A 13,372-nucleotide genomic window follows, 5' to 3' on the forward strand; every position below is an offset into this window, starting at 1 on the left:
TTTCTTTTTCTTTTTTTTGGATGTTTTATTTACATACATTTCATATGTTATCCCCTTACCCCATCCTCCTCACCCAGGAACCCCCTATCCCATCACCCCTCCTCCTGCTTCTCTGCAGATGTGCCCCTACCTACCCCCCCACTCCCACCTCCCCACCCTCAAATTCCCACTCACTGGGGCGTCCCGCCTTCATGAGGCTGTACCATAAGGTTTAGTATACACACACTGATATCCTTTCCCACGTCTTGACTCTTTCCCAGAACCACGAAGCCTCTCTCACTAATGCGCCAGCTTCACTAATACAGAAGTCACAACCTCCAAAGATTATGGATTTCAAAAGAATAAGTTGAGTCCGCAGTGAATTCCACGGCTCTATCAGAATTCCCCAACCTAATGATACACTTCCTGTAGACTTTAAAATCCCACTCGACCGTGAGTTCACACAGGTTTGGTCTCAAAAGCAGCTTAGGTTTTCTAGCTATAGTTACAACCTAATATATGTGACTAGCTTACAGGTACATAGAAAATAGAAAATGGCTAGGGGCTATGCTGGGGTAGGGTGTGTGTGTGTGTGTGTGTGTGTGTGTGTGTGTGTGTGTATGTAATGAGCCCAGTGGACCTAAGTGCCTATCGCACAATATTAAATTATCATTGGGGCCGCCAGGGAGCAATGGCCTCAACTATTTCCCTCACCATTTCTCACAGAAGCATCTGCCATCCATTTTTTGATCCTTCCTACATATGAGATGCGCTCAGAGAAGTCTGACTCTATGTTTCTAAAGCATAAGCTTTTATAACTGTTTCTGATATATTAATCTTAGGCAATGAGTTAGCTTCTCCTCACGAGTCCCCTAGCAACCCTCACTCCCTGCCTTCTGAGGAACTCCCAGATGAGTTCACCTACCCCTTGTTAAATCAGTGTCCATATTGTTAATCTGGATACAACTGCTGGTCTCCACATTACTGATCTGGATACAACTGCTGGCTACTCAGCTAACAGCAGCCCACTTTGTTCCAGTGTTTTAGCAAATCTGGGAAACATCTAGAAATACACTATCTATCCCACATCCTGTATCAGATCCTCCGTCAGGGTTTCCCTGCCTCCAGATGTCCTCCTCCACAGCCCTTAGTCCCCTGGTTTCTGTCTGGACTTCTGGCCCTCTTGGTCCTGACACAAAACCATCATCTTGGGAAGCTCTTCATTGTTATGTTGATCCTTCCTTCCATGGGTCTCACGCCTGGCTTTTGCTTTTACCTTTTAGCTGTGATGAAATACACCATTTAGTAGCTTTCGAACAAAGATTCTCGAGAGCCAAATATCTGAGTACCTGAGGTCTAAAACGCCTCTGTCAATCTCTGTGTTTGACCAATAGTGGTGGGCATAGGTCACCATGTTGAAAGTCACCTCCTTCAGAGACTGGAAGGCTTTACATGTTTGGTGCGTGGTGTCACTCCTGAGAACTCCGGGTCGACGTGGACTGCTGTTACTTTGTCAGTTTCTCTCTATGTGGATGTAGCGTCTCCTCTTACTGCTAAAGTGCTCTGCAATTTCATGATGGTCCTTCACCCGTTGTTTTGACTCATTACACTAAGCACAATCTCAACTACGTGTTAAAGACTCCCATAAATTGTATTTCTTTCTTGTTCTAATACCCATAATCCTCCACTTGTTCAACAAGACAAGTTTTGATTAACATATGAGCGGCCTGAACCATGAGTTCAGTTTTTCTTTCAGTGTTTCACCTCCCCGTTTGTCTTTTGGCTTATCTAGTTATGTTTTTAAGATGTAGGTGGACGCACTCTCAAGACTTTACTCTTATCATAGCACTAAGTTTCTCCTTTTATCAATGAAATGTCTTTTCATATATCAAAGGTCACTGATCTTCCATATTTATTATGTTTCTTCCGTCAGTTGAGTTGTTCTGGGTTCTCCAAGTCCCTTCCTTCTGTTTGAATATGTAAATGATGTCCCTTGAGTCTAGGGCTTTCCTTGAGGATCTGGAAAAAGCATGGACATCCATTTGTACTGAAGAGCCGAGTACAGAAACCTGCTAGGAGCGTGGGTGGGCATGTGGACTGAGATTATAAACTAATGGCCATTCCGGGCAAGTCATAGACTGCCTGCTTGTTTTTTAATTAAAGCTTGGAACTACAGAGTCTTTGTTCTGAAGACATTCATTTTTCTCTAAGCATATATCCACAAGCCATTTCTGCAAGGTGCACATGGTAAATGTTTGAGAACTTATGGGCTAGATAATATTGAGATCTCAGCACTTCTACTGTTTACAGTGAGGGGTGGAAGTACCACCTCTCCTCACCTCAGAAACCCCCTAGCTCAGTAGATAGTGTATTGATTTACAACACCTCTTTCACTATTATAATACAGGTGTGGGCAACACCCCTCTCCAACCCAGAAGCCCCACACTTCAGTAGATACAACACCTACCATCTCTTTTGTCCTCATTTGACCTCCATGATGTTGAATATACTGCCTCTACAGAGTAGGGGGACTGGTTTCCAGGATAGGTGATCTAAGAGCAGAAGTCTCTAGAGGCAGAATGAGTTTGTTTGGATGCTCTCACCTCATGCCTCACTCTTGCCTTCCGTGGTGCTCTTGAACCACATGTCTCCAGCGGTTAGCCACATCACTTCCTAACCACACTTCTGCTCCAGTGTGTAGATTACAATGCTCTTCATTCTGACCCCAGACACTTCCTTTCTGATCAAATTCTGAAATATTACAAGCTATCAAAGGTACACAGTTCTGGGGACAGGTTGAGAACAATCTTAACACTTGAGAAAATGAGGCAGAAGATTGTGAGTTGGAGGCTAGCCTGGGCTATTTAGAGAGACCCTATAATAAAACCAACCAACCAACCATACAAACAAAAATTGTAAAAAAATAACATCTATTCTTGATGCCCAATAGAAAAGACCAAATATTTACAAATACAGAAATGAAGGCCTACGGATTGTTTCTCCATCTCACAGATTTTTCTTCCTCAGGAAACTGTGTTGAACCCATTATTCTGACTTTGTTAACCTTAAGTTTAAGACGGATGAAGGATGCACCTCTACCTGAGCACTGGATAAGTGTTAGACTCTATTCAAGCACCACTAAAATCATGGGCAATGTTAATCAGACACTTTTAAAGATGCTATTTTAGGCAAACGTTAAGGCTGGGGCACCCTGACTTCCTAGTTAGCAGCTGTAGACTCGCCCTTGCTACCCTGAGCAAAGGATTGAGTCTAACAGCCAGCCGGACTACTCTTTCACACCCACAGCCTCCGGCTTAAAAACTCTATGGATTTTTTGGGATAATTATGAAAATATCACAGCTGATCGCCCTGGATCTTAAAGGTGCAGCCCCAGCCAGGGCTGCTTGAAGTAGTTTGTGCCAGACTTTTTGTTATCAGAACAGTCCATGAACTCTAGATGACCCTATAACCATTTCCCAGAAATGGTTTCCAGAGGAAACCCAGAGGAAGAACACTTCCCCTGGTGGAAGGACTAATTACTGTGACGGGTGCTAAGAGGGAAAGACTCTTGGCCCAGAACACAAGCCTCAATGATTATGAATAGTGCTAAGAGGCACTAAGATTCTGATTGGCCCAAACAAATGGCTGCGATTGGTCCACACCCAGGGCTCTGTAAATGGTCTGCGCACCCAGTAAGTAGACTGGGAGGCACTCTTCTGTGGTACCTTGTCTGCTGTTGTAGTATTTGGTCCGATTCAAAGGATTCTCTACAGTGATATTTTCTTGCATACTTTCAGCAGTGACGACAGAACTGGCGGCACCAAGAAAGAGACAGCAGAGAGTGCTGGCGATGGCAGCAGCTGCTGCATAGCTGAAAGGGGGCATGATTGCTCTACGGCTGGGAAAGAAATGGCCGCGGGCCCAGACATACCCAGACGTGGTGGTTCCCACTGCCTAGGAGCCCTGCGCATCTGGTCACCCCACCTTCCTGGCTGAATGTCCTTGTCTGAATGATCTCAATAGTGGCAGACGTTGGCTTCCTGAGTGGCAATCTTACCCTGGCTCCTAAAATACATTTCAGAGGAGGCAGACATCCTGAGTCATCTCAGCAGCATGCTGGCAGCTGAGATCTGAGATCTGAGAGGATCCAGGAAGAAGAGGGGAAGCAGGAAGATAAGAGACCAGAGAGATGACGAAAGGATAAACAGCTATAAGGAGCTGGAAAAACAACCTATAGGCCCTACTCATTACAAGAGTTTCAGAGAACTGCCCAGTTTTCAGAACCACGGGTCTCAGTCCCCAGGTTGAATACTGTGACATTGGATGCTGCCAAGAGCCAAGGGTCCCAATGTCTGAAGCTTGCTCAGGGCTTAGAACAATCACAGGGCTAAGGCTCCATACCTAAGAGCCTAACGATGACCCTGACACTGGAGTATGACTCGCTCCTGCTTCCTGATGCCAAGCCCTGAGGGAAACAAAACGTTGCCAAAGACCAGCATTTGAAGGTATCTGTGAAAGTTAGTATCATCAACTTCATAGGAACCAGAATCACATAGAAGATAGGCCTCTGGGTGTCCCTGTAAGGTGTTATTTAGATTAGGTTTAGCCTCTAGACATGTTTTCGAGGAGTTATCTTGGTTAGAGTAATTGAAGTGGGCGGCACCATTCCCTAGGCTGGGGTCCTGGACTGCATAAATGGAGAAAGCCAGCTGAGCAGCAGCAGTCATGCCTGCTTCCTGATTGTGAGTGCAGTGTGATCCACTACCTCAAGCTCCTGCCACCAGAGCTGCCCTGCCACGATGGGCTGTCCTCTCAAACTCTGAGCCAAAGCTTCTCCCTGATCTATTGCTTTTCCAGTCTATTTTATTACAGCAATAAGAAAAGTAATACCCTTGACTACCTGTAATTTCTGTCCAAGTAGAACAAGAAAACCTTCTGCTATCTGATTTAATGAAAAACTCATGTTATTTTTATTCATTTAGTGACATGTTGGGAGGGTGTAGAAAAAAGAATAGTTTATTATATATAATTACATATGAGATATATATCTATATCTATCTATCTATTATATAAAAATTAGTCCATAATTGTTTTATTCATTTAGTGACTTTAGGGGAAGTAAAGAAAGAGAATAGTTTATTATATATAATTATATATAATTTACATAAAGTTTGCTATACTTTATTCAATAATTTTTTTATATTAGACACAGTTTTTAATATAGTTTTAGTATGGTACGGTTTATTGCTTTCATATAGGGTTTTTTCTTTTACTTCTTCTTTTTTTTAATCTTGCAGTAGTGTGGACCTTAAATGTCTCCTAAAAATTCCTGTGTTGAAGCCTTCGTCCCCAGTGCAACAGGGTTCAGAAGCAGAGCCCTGGGAGGCAAACAGATCACAAAGGCTCTGACCTCATGAATGGATTTATCTTTCTACAGATTCATAATCTAATAGGCCACAGTGGGGAGTGGAAATTTAGGAGGCAGAGTTTCACTTGAGGAAGTAGGTCACAGGGATCAGGACCCCAAAGGATATATTTTGTTTTGTCTCTTTTCTTCTCACCCCCTATCTTAGCTTCTAGGCTACTATGAGGTACATAGTTTTACTCTGCCATGCTATTCTGCCTTACTACGGGCTAAAAAAACAACACAATCAATGGATGCAAACTTCTGAAGTGGTGACTAAATAAACCTTTCCTCTTTTAATTTGGTTTCCTCGAGTATTTTGTCATAGCAACTTACATATGCTGACTTACACACATTTTCAATATTTATTTGGAAATCGTATCTGCAAGTAGAATAATTTGGCCCATTTGACATACACATTTTTAAAAATTACTTATCCACAAGACAAATTTTCTTTTTCCCTAAGCAGAGCTGGCTGTGGGCCGGCAGTTTTCTCTACCGCAGCAAAGTCGCAGCCACTAAACTGCAGAGGGCAAACAAGGTCAACCGTTAATGGTAAGACTGCAAAGGTATGAGGCAGAGGCACCATGGCTACATGAAATGTGGCCCATAAGCGCAACACACGCATCCCCTGCAAGCTGTCATGAATGCAGAGTCTTAGTTCCTGGGCTCTCCTGAGTCAATCCTCACACTAATAAGGTTCTCAGGCGACTCATATGCACATGAAAGTTTTAAAAAATCTAACCAATTTTCTGAGGAGCACAGGCTATGCAGTGTTTTCCTCACTAAGTCACAATGAAGGAGGGGCTGGGGAGATGGCTCAGTGGGGAAAGGGCTTGCTGTGTGCGTACGAGGACCTGCATTTAGATTCCCTAGTTCCCACGTAAAAAGATAGGCGTAATGGCTCATGCCTGTAATCCCAGCACTGAGATGGAGAAAGGACGATGCCTGGAGTCGACTGGCCAGCCAGGCTTGCTGAATTGGTGAGCTCTAGATCCTGTGAGTAATCCTGTCTCAAAAAACAAGGGTGGAGAATGACACTGACCCTTGGCCTTCACTTGTGCACACACACAACCAACCCAGAATCACCTGGGAAGAGAATCTCAATGAGAGGCCGACTAGATCAGACTGGCCTGTGGGCATGTCTGGGGGGAGGGATTGTTTTGATTACATTGATTGAAGCAGGAAGCTCCATCCACTGTGGGCAGCACCATTCCCTGGGTTTGGGTCCTGAATGGTATTTAAGTGAGTGGAGTAGTAGGCATGTGTGCATTCGTCCTCTGTGCTCTTGACTACGGATGGGACCAGCCGCTTCAAGTTTCTATCTTGAATTGCTGTAATGATGGAAATGATGGACTGTAACCTGGAATTGTAAGCTGAGCAAACCATTTCTCTCTTAAAAGTTACCTCTGTCAGGTTATTTGATCACAGCGACAGGAAGGAAAACTAGATGCATGTGCACAAACCTGCACACACGTGCATGCATGCATACACTCGTGCGCATGCGCGCTCGTGCACACATATACACACGCACGCACGCACACATATGCATGTGCCATAATGAAGGAAACTGCTTATGCTTGTTTTAAAGATGGCTATCGATTTCCTGACACTGCAGAGCCTCCCTGCCCTCCTAAGTATAGACCATCCACCAGCAGGGCAGAAGAAGCAACAGTTCACACTGAAAGGCTTTTGTTTCGGTTCTTGGTTGGGTCCTTTATTTGATCTTTATTAAGTTCACACTATTGTACACAGTGGCCTTGTTGGGTACTCAAGACCACTGTGATTAAAAAAAAAATTGAAAAAGAAAAACAGGAAAATATTTTAAAAGAATCTTGAACATCTTCTGCAGACAGAGATACATGATTGAAGTCACCATACACAGTGGCGTCTTATCATGGCCTGGCCTGTGAGCCTCCTTTGAGGTTTGTATCCTGACAAGTAGGGACTCATCTGAAAGAACTTTATAGAGCAGCAAGAATAAAGTGCAGGGAACGTGTGCTCAGGAAGGACCCCTGTGAGACGGGTGCAGGAAGCATGACAGCCCACAACAGTAGCCACTCCAGTGTTACTGGACTAATTTTACTCACCCTGAAATAAACGACACTGATGTCACAAATTTCCACAGACTTAGTGGCTTTAAATAGTGTGAGTGTGTACTCAGCTCTGGAGGCTAGAAGTCTGCAATCAAAGGCTCAGCAGGACTGCACTCCCTCCCAAGAGTCCAGAGGACAATCATTCTTGCTTATTGAAGCCTCCGGTGGCTCCAGGGAGTCCAGTCCTTGCCTGCATCACTGCAGTCTGTCTCATCTCTTGTGGCCTTCTCCTCTGTCTGCAACTTGACCTCTTGTCTCATTTCATCCTATCTCTTCTCTTTGTTTGTTTTTTTTTAACCTTCCCTTCTGCCTACCCCTCCCCTCCCTTCCCTTCCTGTCCCCTCCTGTCTTCTCCCCTCCCCTCTCCTTCATTCCCTTCCCCTCTGTTCTCTTCTCTTCTCTTCCCTTCATTTCCTAATACAAATGCTTATCATTGGGCTTAAAGTCCTTATGGAAAATTCATCTCAAGATCTTGCAAATATATGTATTTAATATTTATATTTAATATGTATTATTTGAAAATGTCACACATGTGTACAATGTATTTTGCACAAACACACTCCTATTCCCCCTGTCCAATTCCTTCCACTCCCCATCTCATTCTACCAAGTTCATGTACTTTTTCTTTGTAACCCACTGAGTTCATTGGTGCTGCTGGTATGTGCATGTGGGCAGGGCCATCCACCAGAGCATGGGCAACCCAGCAGAGCCACTTAGTCACATCTGCAAGGATGCTCCCCCATGTGGGACCACACTTGCAGGTCCCACAGGACAAGGCCTGGTCGTATCTGTTTGGGGGGAGTGAGTGGAACTATTTAACCCCTGAGTAAGGAAAATGTCAACAGTAAGGGGGTTATTGAGGACAATACTGGGTTACTTGACTGCTTAGACAAGTTGTTACCAACAAACCTAAATTTTGCTCAAAGGGTGAGGATGACAGGTCCTGCTAAGGTCTGAGTGTCTGAGGGACGAGGAGATACTGGGAGATATTATGATTATGGATACTTGGGTATCCATGTTAGTATTAGAGTTCAGATGTAGCAAACAGTTCATGAGTCTTCCTTCCTTCCTTCCTTCCTTCCTTCCTTCCTTCCTTCCTTCCTTCCTCCCTTCCTTCAGCTTATAGCCTCTCTGTCCTTTCAGGATGTCTACTCTGGTCAATACAAGGATGTCTTTCTCAGTTGGCTTTGTATCTCAAAGAGAAGATATCTGTTTGACAGCTCAAGGCAAAAAAAGTGAGACCTGTACCTCCTTATCTAGTTAAATTACAAATTGGGGGATTTTTTTTTTAAAGCTAGAAACAGACTTTCCTGAAAGAAACTATGGGACTGGAACAAGTAAGTTTTCTGTTCTCCCTTCCTCTACCCTTCTCAGGTTTCTGAGAGTTGGGCTGGGATTTCCAATCTGAAAGGAGGCATTCCAACTCTGCCATCCAACTGCATAGGTCAGGGCCCAGGGCTGAGACACTGGATGGAGCTCTGAATGAGAACAGGGCCAATGTCAGAGCAGGAGAAAGCTCCAGGAAAGTCTGGATGAGAACCCAGGGAGCACTCGGGCATTCACAATGGTGAGGCTGCCTGTCTCACAGCACACAGATAGTGGAGGCTGCTGTCTAGAACCAGCCTTTGGCAGCAGCTTCTCAAAGGGCCAGGTAGTAATTGAGAACTGTGAGGATTCAACCATCAGGACACACAGGTTTTAAATCTCATCTTTTTAGAGCTATTTGAGAGCAAACTGGGAGTGGATGTATTTTCAAAGAAGAGGGTAGAAGAGGGCTGAATGGTGATTTGGGTCCAAGACAGTGAGGCCAAGGGCACAAGGCAGGGCTCTGTGACAGGTAGTAGGCATGAATGGAACTGTTCCTATGGCCAGTCTTACATCATGTCCCCTGAGATAGGAGCCAGACAAGCATCAGGATAGACTTTGGAGGAACACATGGGTGAAGTATAGACGCTTCTCACTGAAATCCCTAGTAATCTGAATTAAGATGATGACTAATATCAATGCCACAGTGACAGTGATGAGTGGAATGGTCATGAGGGAAATGAATTCTACTGACAAAGGGAATATATTTAAGTTTATGTAAGTGAGGCTGGCTAGAGGCTTCATAAGGGCTCAGGAAATCATATGGTCAAGTGTACTCCAGTGTTCCATTTAATGGAATTGTTTGAATTGTCGTAGCAGCCATGTATGTCCACCAGAGGAGAAGATGCTTAGAGATGTAGGGGCGTTGATGAGGGTGAATAGTCTGATGTAGAGAACCTTAGAGAAAAAGAGACATTGGGTTGTGCGTTTGTTTCCAGTAATACTGTAATAAATTACCTCAAACTCAGTAGAATAAAATAACATTAATGTATCAGCCTAGTTTTGAGGACCAGAGTCTGAAGTGGGTCTCACTGAGTTAGAATTGGTGTCAGGTGGGTATTCTTTCTTTGAGGTAGGGGAAATTCTAGAGAGGACTGTATCTTCTTACCCCATCCAGCTTCTAGGGACTTGCCACTTGTTTTGGCTTATGGTTCTTTCCATCTCTAAAGCCAGCAATGGCTGACTGAACCTTTATACGTCCCATCTCTCTGCCACCGATGTTTCTAGCTTTCCTGACTCTCTCTTAAGGATTCTTAGGACAACAGCTGCCTCACCCATACGATAAGGATAATGTGCAGATTTTAAAGTGTACTTATTGGCAGCCTTGACGCTACCTGCGATCTCTATTTCTCTTTCCATATAGCCTGAGCTAACTTCAGGCATCAGGGTGTGCTCACCTCTGAAGGACTATATTTCTGCCTCCCACAGGTGTCACTTTAGAGGAATTGGTGGAGAAGGCAGGAGACACAGTCACCTCCAGAAAGGAGTGGATGTAGACACCGGTTCATGCCTCGGGAATGGCGGCCACATGCTGTACTCCATTGCCATTGCTACAGTCCATGCCAACAGAACTAGTGTTCAAGAATCTATGTTCTTTCCTCTGTCCTGCCTGTCTCTCCATGAAAAAGACAGGAGCCAGACACAGTATTATATTCCCTCCTTCCCTCTCTCTTTTTCTTTTTCACTGGCACTGATTCTGTGCTGACTAATTTATGTCAACGCGACACAAGCTGGAGTCATTTGGAAAGAGGAAACCTCAAACGAAAAAATCCCTCCATAAGACTGGGCTGTAGGCAAGCTAGTAGGGCATTTTCTTGATTAGAAATTGATGGGGGGGTCCAGCCCACTGTGGCCACCCTTGTGCTATAAGAAAGCAGACTGAACAAGCCACAGGACTCAGCAAGCCAATAGGCAGCACCCCTTCATGGCCTCTGTATCAACTCCTGCCTCCAGGTTCCTGTCCTGCTTGAGTTCCTGTTTGGACTTCCTTCGGTGACTGATGGAACTGTAAGTAAAATAAAACCTTTCCTTCCCAAGTTACGTTTGGTCATGGTGCTTCCTCACAGCACCAGAAATCCTAACGAGGACAGGTTCCTTGTACATTGTGATGGGTTTCATGGCGAAGTCTTCATTCAGTCACATTATGTATTTTGACCACACTCATCTCTGTCTCCTTTCCCTGTTGTTTCTCCCTCCTATTTAATTCCTATGTGTATATATAATCTAGGATCCAACTTGATCCTGTCTTTCAGAATCGGACTTATTTTGCTTAGCATGGTGCTCTCTGGAGTGAAGTGCATTTTCTTGGACACTCATATTGGTGGCTCTGCAAATTTCACAGTCTGTTGACTCAGTGGCTCTGCTGTTTTTTTTTTTTTTAGGGTGCTTGTATTCCCAGAGAGAGTGAGATAGAGCTCCTTCTACAGTTGGGGGTAACAGAGGACGAAGAGGAGGTGAGAAAATTCCTCATACCAGGGAGACAGGAAAGGTTGTCGGCCTCTCTTCCCTTCTGCTTCTCTACCTCATCAGTCACGAGGACTGAGCTCCAGGCCTGTGTGTGCCTTTCTGCTCTCTTTCCTTCCATCTATGCTCAGGGAGGGGTGGGGGTGCTTATTTTGGGGGGCTAGAGTTTCTGAGGTGAGGCTATAGGAAGAAATCATGGGGTTGACCATCTGTATGGGATAAGGTCACAATGGAGAGATTGCAAGGCTTAGGATTTGCCTCTAGGTGACCCAGTGCTATTTTCTAGTTGTAAAAGGTGGTTCAAAGTGAGGCAGCAGCACTGGCCAGGAGGACAGTGAATAAACTGAGCTGGGTTGAGCCTTGGACTGGGTCTTCTGGAAATTTATGGGAAGATGATAGGAAGCCTAGTCCGTGAGAAGGTCTCCAAAATGGGTGAGCAGGCATAAACAGGGTGCCTTGCACCCTGCCGGGCTCTGCTCAGCTGAGGAGTGTACCCTGGCATGCACACAGGGCTACCACGCATTGCCACCATTCTACTTGCAAGCTTTGCTCCTGGTCACTGTTGATTTATCCAGGGTCACCTACCTACCCCGGGTGGGGCCAATGTGCTTTCTCTGAAACTGCAGAGAACGGCACTTGTCACATCTTCTAGCACATGTCTCTACTAAGATATCCCAAGGCTTCACAGAAAGGAGACAGGGCCAGTAGTGCCTGAGAACTCTGAGATGCTAAAGGTTCTGGCCCTTCCTGAGCATGGCTGCCAGTTCCATGCCCAACTCTGAAACACCTCTTTGCATTCTGGGAGTCAATATATTCTCCTTCTGGCTGAGGCTGAGTATACGTTGGGGTTGTTTTGCTTTGAAACTTAACAAATATCCTTGGGATTGGAGTGAAGGTAATGGGTATATGAAGACCAAGTTTAATAAAACAGCCATTTTCAGCATTGACTGTGTAGGCTGTCAGTGTCCCAGAGTATGTGCTTCCTGGTGGTGTACAGATCACAAGATGAATGGACTCTGCCTAGGAAGCCCAAGACAAAGAAAATGCCAGGCAGGCAATGATGGAGGCGGCCATGGCTAGTATTTGTCTAAAGTCAATACTAACGACCACAGAAAGACTTGGGAACTGGCATCAAAAGCAAAGAGAAATATAATCAGGGGGCTATAAGTGGCTATGTAAGCTGCCCGGTGCAGTTGCACACACGCAATGATGACCCATAGGTGCATGGATGTGACAGACACAAAAACAGACTCAGAGGAATTGGGAAATAGAAAGTAAATATAAGAAATCCGGCAGAAGTGCATTACGAACAACACCTGTCATTTAGCACTTTAGAAATTCTTGGCCCCTTACCCCGACTCCTAAATAGTGACTTGTTTCTTTATTTCCAAATGGCAAATTCTCACATCATTAGAAGAGGTTAACCTATTGAGTTCTGGCAGAGATGCTGCCTGCCATTGCTAGAGATTTACAACTGGCTCACGTGTGTGGAGATGTGGAGTTAGCTGACTTGTCTGTATATCTGCCTCATCCTCCTGAACAGGTGAGGCCAGGGTGGACCCTCTGTGGCCAGTGTGTCCTTTAGTGCAGTACCCACCACCTGCTGAAGTCATCGATCCCCACTGCATCATCACAGGATGGCCATGAGCCTCTGAGCTTCCTGCCTCTATCTCCTGGGTGCCATGGTTACAGGTATGTAACCTGCTGGTCTGTGAGATGATATCTGGTCTATGGGATGCTGGAGATTGAACCCAGAGTTTCATCTATGCTAGGCAAGCACCCTACCAACTGAGCTCCATTCATGGCCGTCCCTGCAAAGTCAGTTTCTAATTATACTTACCTTTCAAGAGGACGAAGGAGTTATTGATTCAGGTTGTAATTAGGGTCCACCATGATATATTTGGAAAGGAAGGATATAATGAAAGGGACTTCAGAAAAATACCTAGTCTACCCACTTGACAAAGCTTGGGGGCAAGTTTTAGATTCCATCCTCTCTTCCTTAACAGAAAGACTCACAATTTCCTCCTGAGTTATGGGATATGGCATAAAAAATTTAGTATATAGG

General features: G+C 44.8%; 1 protein-coding gene across 4 annotated transcripts in view; it reads right to left on the minus strand.

Moving 5' to 3' along the window:
* Rgs6 (regulator of G protein signaling 6) overlaps window positions 1-13,372 on the minus strand; it is a 529,723-nt gene that overhangs the window by 62,739 nt on the left and 453,612 nt on the right. The gene's annotated exons all lie outside the window — the stretch shown is intronic.

This window comes from Grammomys surdaster, unplaced genomic scaffold, assembly GCF_004785775.1.
Source record: "Grammomys surdaster isolate TR1022 unplaced genomic scaffold, NIH_TR_1.0 721, whole genome shotgun sequence".
Lineage (NCBI taxonomy): Eukaryota > Metazoa > Chordata > Mammalia > Rodentia > Muridae > Grammomys > Grammomys surdaster.